Consider the following 7,372-nt stretch of genomic DNA (forward strand, 5'->3'; position numbering starts at 1 on the left):
AATTCAAAATTTGAAATTAGAAATGCATCTAGGGGACTTTAAATTGCAATTGGCAATTAATACTAGCAAATGTAAAACTCAAAATGTGGGCTCTTGGTGTAATTAGAATTAACATATTCCTTAAGTATGAAAAAGTCAACATTTTGGTTGACTAGTAAGGTGAATAGTAATCAAAATGATTAGCAAACTAAGATGAAGACCTAAAACCAATTCTAAACTTAAATGCTTAGAATTATATGACAAATGTGGACTATGTATCTTAGTCAAAATTGTTAAAAGGAAATTAAGACCATAAGTTGAAATCCATGAAATATTCATGGATTACTCGAAACATGAAAAATAAGTCACCTAATTGATGTGAATAGATAGTTAGGGCTTATATGCCCATCACAAATGGAATTCATAAAATATTAGTAACTCAACTTGAAATATAAAATTTGTAATTACATAAGTAGATTTTTGAATGTGTAAATGAGAAAGGAATGTATGAAATGAAATTTAACTAAATGGATTGTTGAGTATAAATAGGATGAGGTTTAGATTAGGGTTTATGTTTCCATTACAAATAAGGTAATAACACCTTGTATGAGTTATGAATTCATATAAATATTGTAATGAATAAATGAATCACATAAAAATATAAATGAAACATTAGTTCTAGTTATAAGAGAAAGGAAGAATGTTTTGAATACAATGGTACATGTGAACCATTGTTTAGAATTGTGATCAATATGAATCACATAATGAATGAATAAATGAACCATATTAATTTATGAATGAGACATTAGTTCTCATTATTGTAGAGAGGAGAAGTATTTTGAGTACAATGGTATAAAAGGATAATTGATGTGAATTGTGATCATATAAATGATCAAATGAATGTATGAATTATAATTGAAATTTATCATGAAATAATAAACTCTTAATGGTACTATGTGCCCATGTATTGCCTAGACACGTGTGTCAGATTGGATAGATTGGCATGCCAATAGGGTATTGTTTTAGCAGTACTGCGAAAGGCTTTATGCCTGTATTCATGGCTTTATGCCCGCATTCATGGCTTTATGCCTGTATTCATGGCTTTTATGCCCGATTGTGTGTTATCATGGCTTTTTAGCCATACTGACTGCATACGTGGTTGACGTTCCGCGTCCCATGGTATGACGGCCCGAGGCACCGCGGTGTCCAGTGCCAACGACCCGTTATCCAGTTTAGTCAGCCTGTCGTAGGTTACTTGGGCAGTGTAATTTATTGAAATAAATTAAGACTATTAGTAATTGAAATATTAAAAATTAAATAAATGAGTTAATAAGACTCCAAAAGAATTAGTTACAATTATGAAATGATCTAAACCACATAAAAATTGTTAAGTAAAAATGATAAAAGAGTTGCAAAAATAGGTATAACTTAACTAAATATTTTAAATGTACCTTCTATTGCCATATGAATATAAATTGAGTATTTTCATTAATTCTGTATATTGTACATTATCACTGTGAATTTCGGAATTAAACGCTTCCAAAGCGAAACAAAAGAGAACAAAAGATAATTAATATTAGACACATTGTATTAAATTAAATTGATTCTGAAATATTCAAATTATGATTCTTTCTTCCTTTATTTGTATATTTTATTTTCTTGTTATATTATTGCACCACTAAGCAGCAATGCTTAGCGCGATGGATTTGTTTCCTCGCGCAGGTACTTTGACTAAGATTTTTGGAGTCCAGATCTGCAGAAGTGTCTGAAGTATTCAAGGTTGTCACCTCCTCAGCAATGCATGTAGATAGGGCCCATATAGATCATATTTTGTATTTGAGTATAAAATGCTAGATATTGTATTGTAATGTAGATTATGAGCAGGTAATTAATAGAAATGTAATGTAATTTAATAAATTAGCTTTTTCATATGTACTTAATTTATATATCATGTAAATTATGAAATTATGTAAATTAAAAAAATTTGAAAATTTTACTTATGTGATTTGAACATGAATGAGATTGTATGGATTCGAAGACAGATTTGAAATATATAGATAATGCATGGAAATGAATATGAAATTGAGATATATGAATAAGATGTGAATTATGAGATAGTTATGAAAATAATTGATGAGATTTTATTTGTAAAATATTATTGAAACTTTCAAACAGGTAAATAGTAAAACACGTCAACTGGTAATAAAATAGGAGAAATTCCGCTGGTTTCTCCGTCGAAAAATAATTAATATTAAAATATAACGAGATCAAAATATGAAAGGAATAAAGTAAGATAAGATAGGGTGCTCCGACACCGATTGTAGCACACCTTGCTCGGTTACACTGTAGACGGGTGAGGGGTGTTACATGTACTATCAGGTTTATGTGGGCCATTTTGCAGTTTTATAGTGTAGGCTTACTACCAGTCTCGATGACATTATGTCAAGCCATTCCTTAGTGCCGATAGCGGTCTTTAGCATAATTGCAAATAAATATTTTCCTAGATAGTTATTTTTTTAGTTATAAAAATCTATAATATAATTTTGGTTATAAAAAAATTCACTGTTTTCCATTTGAAAAATAATTAAAAAAATATAATATTTATTATAAAGGAAAATAGTGGAAAACAACTCAATTAATGTTATTTTCTAAATCTTAATTAAATTTTAAAAAACTAGAAAACTAACTTTCTATTTTTCCATTTAGCATATGTGAATATGATTTTTTTTTCTTATAAAACTTTTGTAGAAACTATTTAATTTTCCACAAGTCAACTTGCCTTAACTTGTGAAGGAGTATTGGTGGATACTACACACAACTCAAACTTCTCATTAATATAACATGCTATAGATTCAGGCGTGTAATTTAATTAGCAACTAGCATAATTCAACAATATTAGTAACTTTAACAATTATTACGAGTTCAATATTCATAGTTCAATTTCATTTCAATTAAGCATCTCCAAACTCCAGAACCAAAAAGGGATTGCTGCCTATTAGGTTCATCGAAGTCACTGTCGTTGGCTGCCATGCACCATAATATGCTGATGACATCCAGAGAAGCTTAGCATACCCTCAGCTGCATACCATTGTTTGGAGTCCGAAGGTACCGGTCATGCGCCCAAACTCTCTCTAAAATAGCGCGGAAATCGAGCCTCCAAAGTCGACGGCACCCCCATTACCTATCTTCTTTTTCCAATCACCTTAATCATTGCCATCAATACCAAAATGAAGTTTACATGATAGGGAATGCGAAGGTATCTTCCTCCATTGCCGCCAAAGTCTGGGTTGGTTGGAATCAAGGCCATTTGCCTCGGCCGCCTTAATTTTCTCTCTTTTTGATTTTCCTTCTCTGACGAGTTTTAAGTAACAAGAATGATAGAAAAGGAAACGCAACAGTTCAAGGAAGACAAACATACCATTTTGCAATTCATCGATCCCTGGTCGGAATGGATCAATTTCGTCACTGACAACCTCTCTCTCTCTCTCTCTCTCTCTCTCTCTCTCTCTCTCTCTCTCTCTCTCTCTCTCTCTCCTTTTCCTACCTTTTTTCCTCGTTCCTAATTCTACTTTCTTTTTTTCAGTTGGCCCCTTTGGTCTCTTTCTTTTCCACCTGATTAAAGAGTTTCATTTCTTTTTATTTCCATATCCCTCTCAATTTTATTTATTTGTTTTTATTCCTCTAGAAAATTCTCCAACATTTATTTTCATAATTTAATAATTAAAATTTGTTATATCCATTTTCTAAAGTTAATTTAGAATATGAGTGTTACAAACTCAAATCAGATACAGAGCTCATATTTCTCAAATGACATAGCATATATTAAATGAACTTGTTCCTTTAGAATAATAACAACAGTTTCCTGTTGATAGTTGAAAGTTTTCTTGTGTCCTTCGTTCATTATAGAAACATCAAATATAACTGAGATTTTATCAGCATCTCCAAGAAACTATTTCAGAAACATTGCTCATCAGCCCTCAGAAATGGTATTGCTTCTAGCATTTTCCGTTGCCATGTCCCCGGCTGGCTGCCGGCAGTAGCGTTCCTCATTGCTCCTGAATGAGGAAAACTCTTTTCCATTTAAGAAATAAATGCAAGTCAATAAATAGAAGCAAATAATCTATTATTACAATTTATCAAAAAAAAATTATCAAATATCACATCAAGCACACTGCAACTATTTGATAATTATAAGTAACTGAACATGAGTGTATTTAATGCAAGCTAGACCTTATATAATAAAAAGTATAATAATCGTTAGATTAAATATTTTTATCAAAATTTATGTAAAATTAATTAAATTGTATATAATGATTGCACGAATATAAATACTTAATCTAGTTGTGTTACTTAATCTAGTAGTGTTAAATTTATTATCATATGAATTCGAACTTTCTATAGCTGCACCCATTGAACATATGTGAACATTCAACTTAAAGTTATCAATAAAAACACTTGGCAGAGTCTTAATGTATTAGTAATTAACTTCGAAGAAAGAGGTCTGAAAGCAATTAAAAAAAGTAATTTGGTGGAGCATTCCTAACTTATGAGCTTCTTTCTTATCAAACTATCATGGGCATATTCTAACCTCAATATGCTGAGGCTGTTTGAACAAGTGCTGAATCTAGGTAGCAAATAAGTTGCAGATATATATATATATATATATATATATATATATATATATATATATATATATATATGGAATTTGGAGAAGTATTAATTAAATTTATTTTTTTTCCAACTTTATTATACATTCCTTTAATGTAAAAACACCAATAATTTAGAGATGGCCCTTCTCCAAGAAAGCATGTGTGCTACCTACTGCTTTTAGGAATCATTTTAGTTCTAATATATCTAAGCATATATAAAGCATCAGAATGTTGTCAGATTCATCCCCTCTTGTGAAAAGAAAGAAAGAAATAAAAAAAGAAAGAAAGAAAGAAAGCTATTTGGATTTCTACTACCCAGAGATTTTTTAGCTAGTTGATCAAATTAACACACAAAAGTTTAACTACACTTGCTGCATAAACTCCAGATGAGTAAAACTGAATCAAAGCACTTTGATTTCCCTATTGGAAAGCCATATATCATATATATACATGAAAAGAAATATAAGTGAAAAAGCTCATACCCTATTTGTGGGCTAACAATTTAGCACACAATTGTTGCCTGTTGCTTCACTTAGCCTCCCCCTTGATTTCCTTTTTCATCAAGAATCATGCTCATGATCTGAAACATTTTTGCTAGCTGCTCACATCAGGCACTGAACTAAACAAAACAATAATTAATTACAAAGGACAAAACTATAAAGTAAAATCATATTAATCACTGATGTATGTAATGTCAAGAAACATATGTTACATACACTTTTTTTTTTCCTTTTAATAACAAGAAAGGAAAGAGAGAAATTAAAGAAGAAGAAGGAAAAGAAGAAGAAGAAGAAGAAGAAAGAAGAAAGTGTGAGAAGGGCTGAAGGTGATGACAGAAGCATAGAGAGCACAAAGGAGTGAGATGCAGAGTCCATTAATTGCATATCATCATCTGTGCTCTCTATCTTCTGTCAACAACATCACCACCAGTGCCCTCCTCTCTCCCTGCTATAGTAGTACAGCCCACTTCTATAGCTATACTTTATCTACAGATTTGGTCTTTGATTTGAGTATCATCATAAATGAAAGTTAATAAAGTTTCTTTAAAAGGAAAAAAAAAAAAAAAGAACAGTTTAGACCAAGAGACACCCATGAGAGAGAGAGAGAGAGAGAGAGAGAGAGAGAGAGAGAGAGAGAGAGAAAGAGAATTGCTAAGAGATGACCAATAAGAGTTTCTCCGTAGCCTCTATTTATAGGAAGAAAAGGGTCCTTCCCTAAAGGACTAACAAGGGTAGATATTTGGTTTTTTTTTTTTTTTTTTAAGGGTACTTCTACATTGACTGTCCTACTTACTCTCTTTGTAATTGCCTCTAACGAGATTAAACTTAGATACGACACCCACAGTAACCTCCTAACAACCTTAAAAGTACTTCACGTTAAACATGCACACCATAGAATATATATATATCCAACAGCAAATTTCTCTGCTTTTTCTTTTTCTTTTAGTTTCCTTCAAGAATTCAGCAGTAATTCTGAACTCATTTGATCTTTTGCACTATGAAATATTGGTACTTTTGACCATTGGGTAAGCTTAATAAGGTAACTAAACCATAGGGTTAACCCAATAATTAAGCTAGTAATTGTTTGTGAAATATAGAAATAAATTTACAGTTGGGTATGTGGATTAATCCATTGCTAAATCTTGAAAAGCATCAGCAGCAGCTTTATGTGATATGCCATGTGCAAAAGGGTAATTGTATAATCTTAATTAGAGGATCATTTACAAGTCAAAAATCGCATGCTGCAGTTGTAAAATCTAGCTAAGATAATTCATAAGATAATCTTGGTGTTAAGACTTATCGTCAAAGGTGTGTGAGACCCACAACACACTTTGATCAGTAGGTAATAATAAAGATATATATGAAGCTTTCAAGTCATTCAATGAAGAAACATATATGGGGACTACTTTGTCTTTCAATTGCATTGACATAATGTGACATTCTTGAAAGGATAGTAGGATACCTCATTTTAATTTTAAACCCTACCCCATCACCATTATTTTTTTTTGTATCTATGCGCATGCACATATGTATGGAGAAAGTCTTCCCTACACTTGAGTGTATACATCTAGTCAATTAATAAATAAAATATTAGCTCATGATACATTCTATTGATTAATACATATTCATAGTTTTCTATTAATACAAATACACCTGAATGTAGGTAAGAATTTTACTATGTGCATATGAGAAATACTGAATTTTTCCTATTTGAATGATTTTTAAAATCGTCAAATTATAAATTTATTTTTGTAAAAAAGAAATTAATCATTGAAAGAAATGCTAATTCGATAAAAAAAAAATCAAAATATTTATACTAGTAGATGATTTTATTTAAATATTTCAATTTTAAATCAATTAACTTAAACTTTAAAATTTTAAAAATTTTATTCAATATTCAAAATTTTTTAGCTAAATCATCCAAAAATATGTATAAATTTGTTACTGATGAATTTGAAATTGATATTAAATATTAGATAATTATTTTTAGATTTTAAAATTTAAAGTAATTAATTTAAAATTAAAATATTGAGATAAAAAAAAAAAAAAAGAAAACTAAAGATTCAAGCAGACCATGCATGGACCACTGTGGTCCATTCACAAGGGTTATGGCATGTGATGCTGTGAAACTGGTTCTTGATCTTTGTAATATGGCAGAAATCATCAGCTCATTTTTGTTTTTTGAAGTATACATACATATATTTTATACAAGCATGTAAATATTGATTCCTTTCATCCAAAAGT

The 7,372-nt window shown here is 30.4% G+C and overlaps 1 long non-coding RNA gene across 1 annotated transcript; it reads right to left on the reverse strand.

The window, feature by feature from the left end:
- Positions 1–2,826: 2,826 nt before the first annotated feature.
- On the reverse strand, positions 2,827–5,752 carry LOC110636738 (uncharacterized). The gene is made up of 2 exons (XR_002491392.2): positions 5,111–5,752; positions 2,827–4,050 (listed from the first exon to the last, which is right to left on the reverse strand). It is a non-coding gene; the product is annotated as an uncharacterized LOC110636738 (long non-coding RNA).
- Positions 5,753–7,372: the final 1,620 nt, after the last annotated feature.

This window comes from Hevea brasiliensis, chromosome 9 (assembly GCF_030052815.1).
Source record: "Hevea brasiliensis isolate MT/VB/25A 57/8 chromosome 9, ASM3005281v1, whole genome shotgun sequence".
Taxonomy (NCBI): Eukaryota; Viridiplantae; Streptophyta; class Magnoliopsida; order Malpighiales; family Euphorbiaceae; genus Hevea; species Hevea brasiliensis.